Source organism: Hevea brasiliensis, chromosome 9 (genome assembly GCF_030052815.1).
Source record: "Hevea brasiliensis isolate MT/VB/25A 57/8 chromosome 9, ASM3005281v1, whole genome shotgun sequence".
In the NCBI taxonomy this organism is placed as follows: domain Eukaryota; kingdom Viridiplantae; phylum Streptophyta; class Magnoliopsida; order Malpighiales; family Euphorbiaceae; genus Hevea; species Hevea brasiliensis.
Window position 1 is genome coordinate 81,649,202 of NC_079501.1, and position 15,287 is coordinate 81,664,488.

The following is a 15,287-nucleotide window of genomic DNA, read 5'->3' on the forward strand; positions in this document are numbered from 1 at the left end:
TATTTTTTATTAAATTTATATCAATTTTTGGGAATTAATTTTATATATATATAAGATAAAATTGTCACGACCCAACCTATGGGCCGGACCGGCACTAAGACCTGGGCCAGCCTAAAGCCCCCGAGGCCCGTAGTAAGCCTTAACTATTCATTAACCCAACTCTAAGGCCCATTTGGGCCCAATATCAAGAAAACAAACGGACAGTCGCCATAAAATGGACTTTCCAACGGAGTTTTCGACTCACCCGACTGTAAACACAATAAACAATCCATTGGGAGCTCACCACCCTCCACATACTCATCAACATAATAATAAATGGGAGCTCAGCTCCCTCATCCAATGCATCAAACAGACTTAAAATATTAAGTTTACAGGTCCAACATGAATATAATATTACAGACCAATTTCAAATAATTACTGCTAACACATGCGGAAATTCTAGGAGTAATTAAAATTACACAATATTGATAAACAACCTGCGAGGTAAAAAGGCAGGTTAACCCAGAACAAAATATCCTCCTGTGGCCTGTAAAAATTTTTGAACAGGAGTGAGCGTTCGACTCAGAGAGTAAAATATCAATCTTAACTATAATCTCTATAACTATCTGAAACTAATGCAACCTGTAGAGTGAAATGCAACATACACAACATTTTCACATCATAACATCAAAAAGGTAATTTGGAGCACTCACACACCCTGTAGTATCAATCATAACATATGGGAGCTGATCCCCTATACAGCTCTCTTAAATCCAACATGGTGCCAGCGAATTACTCAAGCTCGGACTTCCACTTAATAACCAAATCGAGGGTCCCAATTACTCAAGCCGTGACTACCCTCGAAGGATCGGGTCCCAATTACTCAAGCCGTGGATCGCCTGGCCCTATCCATAGTCCACACCACATCACACGCACGCCAACGCACGCACACTGCTCCAAATTACCACAACAACATTCATGGCACATTAACAGTTATGAATGCAACATAATTCGTGCCTAGAGTTTAACTAAATAAATATATGCATATAAGTGATGCATGGGCATGCTGAACATATAATAATATCGAAATTACAATTAAAATTAATATTTTACTCACAGACTTGACGACAAATTACTGTGGCGGCTGGGCGGAGGAAGAAGGCTGTCCCGGCTCACCTGACAATCATATTACATTTATTTAATACAATCTGACTCAATACAAATAAAGAAAAAGACCAATTACGTCCTAAGTCGTGCGAAAATCCTAGCAGTCTCCCCTATACCTAGGACCTACCCAACCTGCAAAATGGCTAAAAACGCACTTCTATACTCACAATCCATACATCAACAGTTCAATCATATCACACAGCCCCTCCTGGGCCCATCAAATCAATCATCCATCACAATACGCAAAATTTCAATTTAGTCCTTATTATTGATCATTTTTGCAAATACTGACCAAATAAGCTCTAAAAATTATAAAACTTTGCCCCGCAGTCCTTAGCAATATTACTAAGCTATTGCAAAAAGAATCGTAATTTTCTAAGCTACCACGAATATTTTATGGATTTTTAATCCTATTTAAGCACTAGAAAATTACGTAAAAACTAGGTTCGGTTTACCTTTGCCGATTCCGACTTAGGGGACGCGCTCGGGACATCTGACAATGGGGGGCTAGCCAAAACCTCGGCCCAATTCGGAGACTTTTCCGGTCACGGTCCGTTCGCCCGAAATTTGCGGCCAATCAGCCGAATTTCCGCGAATCGAGGATACCTACACGAAGCCCATAACACGGGGGTTAGCACATAAATTTTTCAGAATTTTCTAAGCTCATTTAATGCTCAAATTACACCGCGGTTCCGTGGGACCCACCAAAAAGCGGTCGGAAAAATTCGAAATTTATGTCGTTGCGGCTCTCGACGAATGGAGCGTCTGGTGGCCTCGGTTTCCTCGTGGATTCACGGTTTTCGAGAAATCTAGCCCAAAAGTCGAAATGGGCTAAAATCTTCCCGAGCAAAAATCGGACAAACCGCTCGATGGATTTCGGCGTTCTTGGTGTCTATGGAAAGCTCTCGCCGAGTAGATGATTTTAGACACAAGACCCGGTCCAATCGGTGGCTGGATCGGCCGGATTTGGCCGGAGAAACTGGAGCGACGCGCAGCGAGGGGAGGAGAGAGAAAAGAAAGAGAAAAGAGAGGGACGACGCGCGCGGGAGAAGAAAAAGGAAAGGGAGCCGGTTCGATTCGGCCGGTCTGATCCGGTCTAGTTCGATTCGGCCGGTTCGATTCGAAATACAAAATTTTGAATTTTTACTCTGCCTCGGGACCGAAAACGAGGTCCAAAATTCAAAAATTTAGAAACTCGTAAAATTACGTAGACTCCAAACATAATATTTGTTTTGCCACGTGGTCTTTAAATTAATTTTTAAAAATCATCAAAGTTTCTATTTTCGGAAAATCGAACCGATTTTTAAAATCCAAAAATCTCAAAAATTCCTAAAATTTAAATAAAATTAAAATATAAAAATACTCATAAATAATAAAATTTGGGGTGTTACATTCTTCCCCTTACAGAAAATTCGTCTCGAATTTTTACACAAGGCGTAATAAAACACATGATTATGCATTGAACAAGTAAGGGTACTTGCTACGCATGTCCCGCTCGACTCCAGTGCACTCTTCCACCGTCGACTCCTCCACAAAACCTTAACCATAGGGATCTGTTTGGATCTCAGCTGTCTCACTTGGTAGTCCACTATGGCTACAGGCTGCTCCTCAAATGTCAAGTTCTCTTTTAGCTCTATCACATCCATTGCGAGACATGAGAAGGATCAGAATGTATTTCTGAGCATGGAGATGTGAAACACGGGATGAACGTGAGAAAGGTTGGGTGGTAGCTCCAACCGGTAGGCAACTGCTCCAGCTCTATCAGTAACCTCAAAAGGTCCGATATACCGAGGTGCCAACTTGCCCTTCTTTCCAAATCTCATGACTCCCTTCATTGGAGAAACCTTCAGGAATACATAGTCGCCCACTGCAAACTCCACATCCCTCCGTCTGGGGTCTGCATAACTCTTACGCCTCTGAAAGTCGTCTCGCTGCTCGACAAAGGAACTACCTCAAGTGTACTGCACTAGGTCTACATCATGCACTTTCGCTTCCCCCATTTCTGTCCAACACAGAGGAGACCTACACTTTCTTCCATATAATGCCTCATAGGGTGCCAACCCTATGCTGGAGTGATAACTGTTGTTGTAGGCAAACTCCACCAGAGCTAGCTGCTCATCCCACTGACCTCCAAAATCCAAGACACTCATGCGAAGCATATCTTCCAGTGTTTGGATCGTCCTTTCGGACTGTCCGCTGCTGAGGGTGGAAGGTCAGAAGTTCAATCAGGTGCCAAGTGCCTCCTGCAACTTTCTCCAAAACCGAGAAGTGAACTGGGGCCCTCTGTCAGATGTTATGGAAGCCGGAACTCCATGCAATCTGACTATTTCTCGAATGTAGAGCCGGGCATACTGTGCCACAGAGTATGTAGTCTTTACAGGTAAGATGTGAGCTGATTTGGTCAAGCGGTCTACAATTACCCATATCGAGTCATATCCTCGGGTGGTACGAGGCAACCCAGTCACAAAATCCATAGTAATCATTTCCCACTTCCATTCTCAGGATAGGAGCTCTTGCAGCCTTCCCCGACGGTCTCTCGTGTTCAAACTTCACCTTCGACAAGTCAAGCACTTGGACACAAAGTCTGCTATGTCTCTCTTCATGCCATTCCACCAAGAGCTATCTTTCACATCATGGTACATCTTGGTGGAACTCAGGTGGATACTGCATGATGTATAGTGTGCCTCTTGCATGATTTCATTCCCGAGGTTGTCCACATCGGGCACACATATCCTAGAACCTTGCACTAGGGCGCCATCATTGGCAAATCCAAACTCACCACCTTCACCTTGTCAGACTCTTTCTATGATCTTCATCAATTGTTGGTCTCTGGCCGGGAAACTCTAACTCGTCCCTCAAGTCCGGCCTCACCGAAAAGTGAGCCAACAATACCCTCATCTGAAAGATCTAGGATTAGACCTTTATCCATCAACTCATGTACTTCCTGAATCAATGGTCTTTTCTCTCACAAATGTGCGCCAAACCGCTGTAAGATTTTCTCGCTCAAGGCATCCGCCACAACATTGGCCTTCCTGTGGTGGTACCGATGGTGCAATCATAGTCTTTCGTAAGCTCCATCCATCTCCTCTGTCTCAAGTTTAAATCCTCTGTTGGAAGATGTACTTTAAACTCTTGTGGTGGTGTATATCTCGCACACTTCACCGCATGTAGTGTCTCCAGATTTTAAGTGCAAAGACTACACCGCCATTTCCAAATCATGGGTGGGGTAGTTCGCTCATGCCTCTTCACCGCCTTGAAGCATAAGCCACTACCTTTCCATTCTGCATCAAAACACACCCTAGGCCAACTCGAGGCGTCACAAGACACGGCGTATCCTTCACCACTCACAGTAGTGTCAACACAGGCGTGGTTAGACACTCCTGAGCTTCGAAACTCACCTCACAATCATCTGTCCAAATGAATGGAACATTCTTCCCGGTCAACTTAGTTAGGGAGCCGCTATCCCGGAGAAATCTTGCACAAAACGCTCAGAGTAGCCACTAAACCAAAACTTCGCACCTCGGTGGATCGTTGTAGGCCTAAGCCAATCCGCCATGACTTCAATTTTCTTGGGATCCACTTGAATACCGCCACTTGAAACCACGTGTCCCAAGAATGAGATGCTTTCTAGCCAAAATTCACATTTCAAAATTTGGCGTATACCGGTGCTCCTCAAAGTCCGCAACACCATCCTCAAGTGCCACACGTATTCTTCCTCGGTCCGAGAGTATACTGAATGTCATCTATGAATACGATGACAAACGGTCCAAAATGGCTTGAACACCTGTTCATCAAGTCCATGAAGGTCTGGTGCATTAGTGAGTCCAAAAGACATCACCAAGAACTCATAATGACCATATCTTGTCCTGGAAGCCGTTTTGGACACGTCCTCATTCCTGATTCTCAATTGATGGTAGCCTGACCGCAGGTCTATCTTGGAAAAGAATCTAGCTCCTTGGAGCTGATCAAACAAATCATCGATCCGAGGAAGTGGATACTTGTTCTTCACAGTTACCTTGTTCAGCTGTCTGTAGTCGATACACAACCTCAATGACCCATCCTTCTTTCTTACAAATAGAACAGGAGCACCCCAGGGTGAAGTGCTCGGATGTATAAAACCCTTGTCCAAAAGCTCCTGTAGTTGCTCCTTCAGCTCTTTCAATCTCACTGGTGCCATCCTGTAAGGTGGCATCGATATGGGGTTTGTACCCTAATAACATCAATGCGTAACTCTATTCCCCTTTCTGGTGGCAACCCAGGAAGCTCTTCAGGGAAGACATCCATGAATTTTCTGACAACAGAAACATTTTCCATGCTGACACCTTCTACAGATGTATCTCTCACCAATGCCAAATACCCTTGGCATCCACGCCTCAACATTTTTCTCGTACTAATTGTCGACACCAAATTATATGGAGCCACGCTCTGTCACCATCAAAGCTAAACTCTTCCACACCGTATGTGGAAGTATACCTTTGTTCCTGCAGTCTAAGGTGGCATAATGAGTTGCCAACCATCCATCCCCGTGATTACATCGAAATCCATTCATCGTAGAGGAACCATGTCTGCTGGGAGGATCTTTCCATCCAATACAACTGGTCTGCCCTGAAATACCATGTCTACATATATGTTTTCACTTATTGGTTTAGCTACCGACAAAGGGCATTCTAAGGTTGTAGGGTTTCTACCCAACCTCATGGCAAACACAGGGAGACAAATGAGTGCGTAGCACCGGATCTATCAAAACACGAGCCTCATAAGAATGTACTGGAAGAATACCGCCACAACCGCATTTGAAGCTTGAGCATCCCGGTGGGTCGTGGTGAAAACCCGAGCTTGACTTCTACCCCGAGTGGCGTAACTCGACATCGACTTCTACCTCCCGATCCGCCTCCAAATCCACGCCCCTTGTCCTCGCCTGGCCATCGAATCGATCGCCGCCATGTTGGAAGCACCCGGATACAATCGCCGAGGAACATTCGCAATGTAACCTCGTGACCCCATCTGTGGCTCGTGAACATGGGGCATTCTCTAGCAAAGTGACCCGTTGGCCATACCAAGCATACTCGATCCCATCAAACAAGGTCCTGAATGTCCTCTTCCACACTGTGCACAAGGTGCCAAGGAGGATCTGAACTGCACCTAACTATCAGAAATCGTTACCACCGCTGGATCCGCACTCGTCCAATCCTCGTGGTCGGTCTCAAACCACTTCTCTTGCTCCTACCCTTTCCTCTGTAATTACCTCGCCACCACCGTCCGAGTACCCATGGAAGGGACACCGAGGAACCCTCTCGCCTGCTTTTCTTTGCTCTTCCATTGTCATCCACAAAGATAGCTAATCTCAATCTGTCTGCTCGATCAACCACCACATCAAAAGATCGATCCGACATCATGGCCAGTTCGCATACCTCCCGCCAAGCCCCTTTAGGAATCTTTTCACCTTCATAGTCTCAGAGATACCGCTGAGGGGCATATCCGCTCAATTCCGTAAATTCAGAGCATATTCATCTACTGCACTGCCATTCTGCCTTAAGGCCTCAAAGGCCCACCGCTTCGATCTCTCAAGCTCGCACAAACCGATTGATAAAAGTTCCACAACCGAGCCCATGTCAAACCCTCCATCCGGTAACACGTAGTCATTCATCCATTGTCTAGGCATGGGCCCCATGACGTCCGCATACATTCTATCAATCTTCTATCACCAATCAGACTGCTCGCCGCCGTCATAGAATCCAAAACCGATATGCATCGCCCGACACATCATAGGTACTAGGCACCAACTTCTTAAAATTTATGATCTGCTTGTAAGGTTCCTCTTGGTGCGGTGGATCAGCCGTGGAGGGTGGACCATATATCGAGCCATCATGTCGATGGTTCTCTGCATCAGCTAGAGTAGCCGCCATGGGGTCCATGGGACCTGTGCCATGAAAGACTGTTTTGAACTGGGTAGTCGCTCTTCTACTTGAGCAGCCTCTAGGCCTCCTACCCCGCCTCCTGGCAAAGCGCCTCATCTTGTGCCGACACCTGCCAGCACATCCTGGTTCTCGTGCAATGGCGCCTCTCCGCTTCTACGCATTTTCCTGAAATTCAGCAGCATTAGCCCACAAAATTCAAAATTGCACATTGCACAGCTCTATAGACTCATATTTACACACAATATATGAAGCAGAAACTAGAAGCAAAGACGACAATGCAAGACGAATATGGACCCTATTTTTCCGCATGTGACTCCTATTAGACTTTTCCCAACACTTTAGACAACTTTTCCTAGGAACTGGAGCCTAAGCTCGATACCACATTTGTCACGACCCAACCTATGGGCCGACTCAAGACTAGGACTCGCCAGCCTAAAGCCCCCGAGGCCCGTAGTAAGCCTTAACTATTCATTAACCCAACTCTAAGGCCCATTTGGGCCCAATATCAAGAAAACAAACGGACAGAGTCCGGCCATAAAATGGACTTTCCAACGGGGAGTTTTCGACTCACCCGACCTGTAAACACAATAAACAATCCATTGGGGAGCTCACCACCCTCCACATACTCATCAACATAATAATAAATGGGAGCTCACTCCTCATCCAATCCATCAAACAGACTTAAAATATTAAGTTTACAGGTCCAACATGAATATAATATTACAGACCAATTTTAAATAATTACTGCTAACACAGGCGGAAATTCTAGGAGTAATTAAAATTACACAATATTGATAAACAACCTGCGAGGTAAAAAGGCAGGTTAACCCATAACAAAATATCCTCCTGTGGCCTGTAAAAATTTTTGAACAGGAGTGAGCGTTCGACTCAGAGAGTAAAATATCAATCTTAACTATAATCTCTATAACTATCTGAAACTAATGCAACCTGTAGAGTGAAATGCAACATACACAACATTTTCACATCATAACATCAAAAAGGTAATTTGGAGCACTCACACACCTGTAGTATCAATCATAACATATGGGAGCCGATCCTATACGACTCTCTTAAATCCAACTCGTGCCGAATTACTCAAGCTCGGACTTCCACTTAATAACCAAATCGAGGGTCCCATAATTACTCAAGCCGTGACTACCCTCGAAGGATCGGGTCCCAGCGATTACTCAGCCGTGGATCGCCTGGCCCTATCCATAGTCCACACCACATCACACGCACGCCAACGCACGCACACTGCTCCAAATTACCACAACAACATTCATGGCACATTAACAGTTATGAATGCAACATAATTCGTGCCTAGAGTTTAACTAAATAAATATATGCATATAAGTGATGCATAGGCATGCTGAACATATAATAATATCGAAATTACAATTAAAATTAATATTTTACTCACAGACTTGACGACAAATTACTGTGGCGGGGCGGAGGAAGAAGGTCTGTCCTCACCTGACAATCATATTACATTTATTTAATACAATCTGACTCAATACAAATAAAGAAAAAGACCAATTACGTCCTAAGTCGTGCCGAAAATCCGGCAGAGTCTCCCCTATACCTAGGACCTACCCAACCTGCAAAATGGCTAAAAACGCACTTCTATACTCACAATCCATACATCAACAGTTCAATCATATCACACAGCCCTCCCGCCCATCAAATCAATCATCCATCACAATACGCAAAATTTCAATTTAGTCCTTATTATTGATCATTTTTGCAAAAACGCCCAAACAAGCTCTAAAAATTATAAAACTTTGCCTCATGTCCTTAGCAATATTACTAAGCTATTGCAAAAGAATCGTAATTTTCTAAGCTACCACGAATATTTTATGGATTTTTAATCCTATTTAAGCACTAGAAAATTACGTAAAAACTAGGTTCGTTTACCTTTGCCGATTCCGACTTCGGGACGCGCCGACGCTCGACAATGGGGCTAGCCAAAACCTCGCCCACCCGAGACTTTTCCGCCACGGTCCGTTCGCCCAAATTTGCGCACCCGGTCAATCGTCGAATTTCCGCGAATCGAGGATACCTACACAAGCCCATAACACGGGGTTGGCACATAAATTTTTCAGAATTTTCTAAGCTCATTTAATGCTCGAAATTACACCGCGGTTCCGTGGGACCCACCGAAAACGGTGTCGAAAAATTCAAATTTATGTCGCGCGAAGCTCTCGACGAATGGAGCGTGCTGGTGGCCTCGGTTTCCTCGTGATTCACGGTTTGAGAAATCTAGCCCAAAAGTCGAAATGGGCTAAAATCTTCCCGAGCAAAAATCGGACAAACCGCTTGATGGATTTCGCGTTCTTGGTGTCTATGGAAAGCTCTCGCGAGTAGATGATTTTAGACACAAGACCCGGTCCAATCGGTGGCCGGATCGCCGGATTTGGCCGAGAAATCGGAGCGCACGCGCAGGGGAGGGGAGGAGAGAGAAAAGAAAGAGAAAAGAGAGGGACGACGCGCGCGGGAGAAGAAAAAGGAAAGGGAGCCGGTTCGATTCGACCGGTCCGATCCGGTCCGGTTCGATTCGGCCGGTTCGATTCGAAATATAAAATTTTGAATTTTTACTCTGCCTCGGGACCGAAAACGAGGTCCAAAAATTCCGAAAAAATTCCGTAAAACTCAGAAAAATACGTAGACTCCAAATATATTTTTAGTTTTGCCACGTGGTCTTTAAATTAATTTTTAAAAATCATCAAAGTTTATATTTTCGGAAAATCGAACCCGATTTTTAAAATCCGAAAAATCTCAAAAAAATTCCTAAAATTTAAATAAAATTAAAATATCAAAAATACTCATAAATAATAAAATTTGGGGTGTTACAAAAATAGTACTATATAAATTTCAATGATATATAACTATAATTGTATGCCACCACTAAAATGCATTTAAAAATAGACTATTTATAAGGTAAAAAAAAAAAAAACTATTTTACGATTTAATTCTTGAGAAATAATAAAAATTATAATTTAATCCCTTTGTTTTTTTTTTAAAGTAAATTAATTTCTAAATTATATTTCTGTTAACAAAATAATTATTATTATGTTAAATTTTATTTTTAATCCTAAACAAAAAAATCAATCCACATTTAATAGATTAAAGTAATATAAATATTAAAACTATAAGAATTGAACTCTTACAAAAAGTAAATATGATGAATCACTATTTTAATATTTAATACTTAATTCAATAGTTATTTTTATTAAACACTTCTGTTTTAAAATCACTATATAAATAATTAACCATTAATAATTAAAATTTAAAAATTAGTAAAATAGTTAATAATTATTAAAATAACTAACAGTAATTATAACAATTAAAATTTAAAAATTAATAAAATAATTAATATTATTAAAATAACTAATAGTTACTAGAATAACTAATATTATTGAATATGATTTTAAAGATTAAAGTATCATTTTGACTAAGATTTATAAGATAATATCACCATATTTATATTTAATAATTAAATTAATAATTATTTTTATTAAATAATTTTATTTTAAATCATTATTTAAATAACTAATTATTAATAAATAATATTTACTAACCAACAATTAATTAAATAGTTTATAGCTACTTAAAACAATTGGCTACTACTATGGCTAGGGGTGTGCAAACGATCGGTTCGGTTCAGAACCGAATCGAATAGATAAAACTAAAAATCAAAAATTAAAAATTTTAAAAATCGAATCAAATCGATTAATAAGAGAAAATCGAACTGAATCAAACTGATAAATATCAGTTCGGTTCAGTTTTAAATCGATCAAACTAAAATTTATAAATTGAGCATTTGATTTTCAATTGGATTCGGTTCGATTTTAAACCAATCGAACCTAAATCTTAGAGTTTGATTCGATTTTCTTTGATTTCCTTGATATATATATTAATAATTTTGGTTCGATTCGATTTTTTTATTTTTTATGAAAATAATCGAACCGAATTAATTAACCGAAATGATTAAAATTATAAACTAAATCAAATCGATTAAATTTTAAAATCGAATCGATTAAATCAAATTGACTTAATTCGATTTGATTTTTCAATCTAAACTGAAAATTGCTCTCCCTAACTATGGCCGCTAAAATTGTCCAACATGTTTGAAGATAGACAAGATGAGGAGGAAAGTTCCGAAAGAAGCCGGTGGTCAAACAAATACAAAGCAAGTGATAAAATCATGGTACATGTCGTAATCCAATTTTGGATGTTGCATCATCACCATCGTCATGTTACCCCTTTTTTTTTTCTATATATTAATACTTCAATTTCAACATGAAAATGATTTTGTTTAAATTGGATAATTTGGCTGTACAACAGCTGAGCTTGTGTGATGGAGACTTTCAAAATGAATACGCTTTGTCGTTTCCCTGTCTTCAAATTTTAATAAAAACTACTTGAAATTTAGCTTACTTTTTGGATTTATTGAATAATTCTCATTTTACATCTTATAAATTTATGTTGAATTATTTGACATTATCTTTATAGTTATTATTTACCCACATAAAAAAGTTAATAATATTAAAATTAAATTTAATAAAATTTTAATTATAATTATTTTGAGATAATTAAAGCCCAAAATATCATTTTGGATATAGACATTTATTACAAGGTTGACGAGTTTTTTTACTGTTTTTTGAATGCTATAATTTTTAGTTTAATTAATATTTATTTATTTTTTAAAAGTTAAGTACTTATCTTCAGAGGTTAAGTTAACACGGGTGTTTTTTAGAAAATTTGATAATTTATTTATAAAAATTATAATATAAGTAGATCATAATTTTCTTAAGAAAAGAAAATATAAACACAGATCATTAAAAAAAAAAAAATATGAGCAGAGGAGAATAATTTTTTAAATAGTAACTAATTATTTTTCATTTTAAATAATAAAAATAAAATTTTTTTAAAACACTACTCTTCAGAAAACTTGCTACTCTTATGGCCCATAAAAAAGATTAAACAATCAAACTTTAATAGAGGAGCAGGATGCACTACTAAAGTCTATTGATACTTATATTTAAATATCTAAAATCTCAAATCAAAAGTAATTAATAATTATACTGTATTTTAAATTATCAAAAAATCTATTAAAACTATAAGAAATAAAAATAAAAATAAAATCCTATTAAGTGGAGATAGAATCTAATAATAGTAATAAGAGAGCAAAACTTCAATATTAGAGAGATATCTTATATCTATTTCTAATAGAGTTAAATAATAAATCCAGATTTATTTTAAATAAACACAAATTTACAAGATTAATGAAAACAAAATAAATCCAGATTTATTTCAAATAAATACAAATTTACAAGTTTAATGAAAATAAAATAATCTGAAAAAGAAGAGGTCTGAAAGACAAAATGAATGAAACAGACGCAAAATAATGAAAAAAAGATGAATTATATATATATATATATATATATATATATATATATATATATATATATATATATATATATATATATATATATATATATAATACCAAACGCTTCCTTAAAGGTGTTATATAACTAACAACTTAGATGAAATTGTAAATTCTTTTGCAGGCAGTGCAAATACTCATCATCCTTTTATCTCCAGAATCTAGACTTCAATTTTAAATCTTTTACCATTTAGGGGGAGGTTTGGTTTGATTTGATTTTAGAATCAAGGGGAAAGATTATTGGAATGTAGAAGAGAGAAAATTAAACAATGATTTTCTTCACAAGCATCAAACATGCAGTAGTTGGTTTGTTTCAGGCCATTAAACAAAAAATTATCAACTTTCATCAAATACACCAAGTATAAGATCACATCAAAATGAAACAAAATCAAAGGGAAAAACAAAATTGAGAGAGTTGATTAAGAAATAAAAGAACTGTTATATTCTTTTCTTTTCAACACGTTGAAGAAGAAATAAAAAATTTGCATGTAAAGAGAAAAAACAGGTGCAGTTCTTTTGGAACACATTTACACTTACGTATAGGCTATATCCCTTGGATTGGTTGGCATGAAAGCCAAGACCATTAGCACTGCTAAGATACCTATAGGAAGCAGAAGCAAAGAAAAAGGTGGTGGAGGTAATGGTGGAAGTATCAAAGGAAGGATCAACAGAGATGCTGTTAGACATATTAGCAGCAGCAGTGATTCCAAGCTGAAATAGCTTGCAGGAAACAACCTCCTACCACTGCCCTGGGACAATGATCTTTGATATTCCATCCTCTTTTTCTCTACTCTAGGAAGAGGTGCAGTAGTTTGGGCTGTGAAAGTCATTTTTCTTGATCTTCCATCCATTATGTTGCCAGAACAATGATCTTGCAGATTGATTATACTTCTTGAAAGTCTTGTTTCTGATTCTGGATGTTCAAAATTCATTTAATACTTGTTTTAGTCACCAAATCACTGCAACCCAGATGAGATCAATTTCTTTCCAAGTACAAAATTCCACAATGCCACAGATCTCTGTATCTGATTTCTTGAAATTGATCAATAGACAACCATTGACGCTTAGCCAAAAGATTCTCTCTGTTGGATTCCAATCACAACTATTGAAGTTCAACCCAGATTGTGAAATGTGGTTTGCAGTTAAGCAGGAGCTATCAATTCTTGAAGAAAGATTGCAATTCCAGATATTTCTAGTCAGATAACAGTGTGGACAATTGGGGCTTCAATTGCAACAAATGTGAACCAGATTCAAACCCAAATTTACCAGAAACATAGATGAGATTCGAAATTCCACTAACAACAGCAAAGTAGAACTCCTGTGACGATTCTCTATATTTATTTCAAAATCCTGTCATATCTCTAAGCCTCTTTCAAGAAAATCCAGCTGCCTTCAATTTCAGTGTCAAGAAACTTCGTCCTCAAGTACCCAACTGAACACACAATCAGAAAGAAGGAAAGATTGAGTCAGTTTTAAGATAGTCATCATGTTTAATCATATCATGAATCAATTAAACCCAGAAAATTAGCAAGCATTGATATGCACAAGAGATAAAAGCAAATTCAATATTGATACAAATTCTTGGACAGACATACCAAAAGATAATAGCATCAAAAAAGAAACAAGGGCTCTTCCATATTTGCTTTCAAGAGATTGTTTTTCGATTACATAATTGAAGATTTACTTTGTATCACAAGCCCAATACATCAAAAACAAATACAGAAGTTCACGAAACAAAGGACTGAAATAAGGAATACCCAGAAACTAAAAGCTAGGTAATCTTCTTACAAGATCAAGAAAACAAAGAAAGATGAAAAAGAAAAACAAAATATAGAAGGTGGGCAGGAGTTAACCTTTGATGAAAGGTGATAAAGATGATCTAGCTTTTTATGGTGGAAGAGGTGGTTCAAAATAAGGCAAAAACAAAGAGGGAACGCACAATCATACACTTTTTGCATCAAATAAATACTTTGCTCTTATATTTTTTTTGTCAAATTCTTTGCTCTTATTCAGATCTCTCTTAATTCAAAGGGATGAAAAGAAACAAAGAGAAAAAGAACAGAAGGAATGAAGAAAGAAAGCAGAAGGTACAAGTTCAACGGAACAAGTGGAATTTTGAAGGCATTTTGATTTCTTGCACTGTATTTGTACAATATTACTATTTAATTCTTAAAGATTCATACAGAAATAGAGAGAGAGAGAAGGGTTGGGTTCAGTGAATTCTCTTATTCCAGTGGGGCATGCTGACACGCAAGTTGCTGGTTTTGGAAACTGAAGGGCTTGGCTCCCAAGGTTCACCACCCCTTGTAGCTCTCTCTCTCCTTCTAATAAAATCCTAACACCATGCTTTACCGCCAAACTTTATTACTTGTTTTTCACATTTAATGGCTCCACCAATACTAACACTAGAGAGAGGAAGAGGGTGACAGTCTAATCTAAAATTATATCATTTTTTTTTCTCCTATTTTGATTTCACATCAAAAAAACTTATTTTGAGATTCGGTTCGTTAAGAAGTTTTCATTTTTAATCGGCTTCTTGCATCCATCTTCTAGATTTTGCTGATACAAAATGCTCTCAAATTTCCTTACATGATAATAACCACAAATTTTTTCATAATTAACATTTTTATTTTTTATTTTAAAAATTAATTAAAATATGTCTAAAATTTAATTTTTTTAAATACTTTAATTATTCTATTTATTTTAAATATATTTTATTTTAAAAAATTAAATTAAACTTTTCTAAAATTATTAATTTTAAAAAAGGTATTTTAAAT

General features: G+C 38.1%; 2 long non-coding RNA genes across 2 annotated transcripts; both read right to left on the bottom strand.

Moving 5' to 3' along the window:
- Nucleotides 1-315: 315 nt before the first annotated feature.
- On the bottom strand, nucleotides 316-1,697 carry LOC131183427 (uncharacterized). Its single transcript, XR_009151510.1, has 3 exons — nucleotides 1,602-1,697; nucleotides 1,097-1,155; nucleotides 316-526 (listed from the first exon to the last, which is right to left on the bottom strand). It is a non-coding gene; the product is annotated as an uncharacterized LOC131183427 (long non-coding RNA).
- An 11,232-nt stretch (nucleotides 1,698-12,929) lies between these two features.
- Nucleotides 12,930-14,932, bottom strand: LOC131183270 (uncharacterized). Its single transcript, XR_009151396.1, has 2 exons — nucleotides 14,364-14,932; nucleotides 12,930-13,942 (listed from the first exon to the last, which is right to left on the bottom strand). It is a non-coding gene; the product is annotated as an uncharacterized LOC131183270 (long non-coding RNA).
- Between the last annotated feature and the right edge of the window lie 355 nt (nucleotides 14,933-15,287).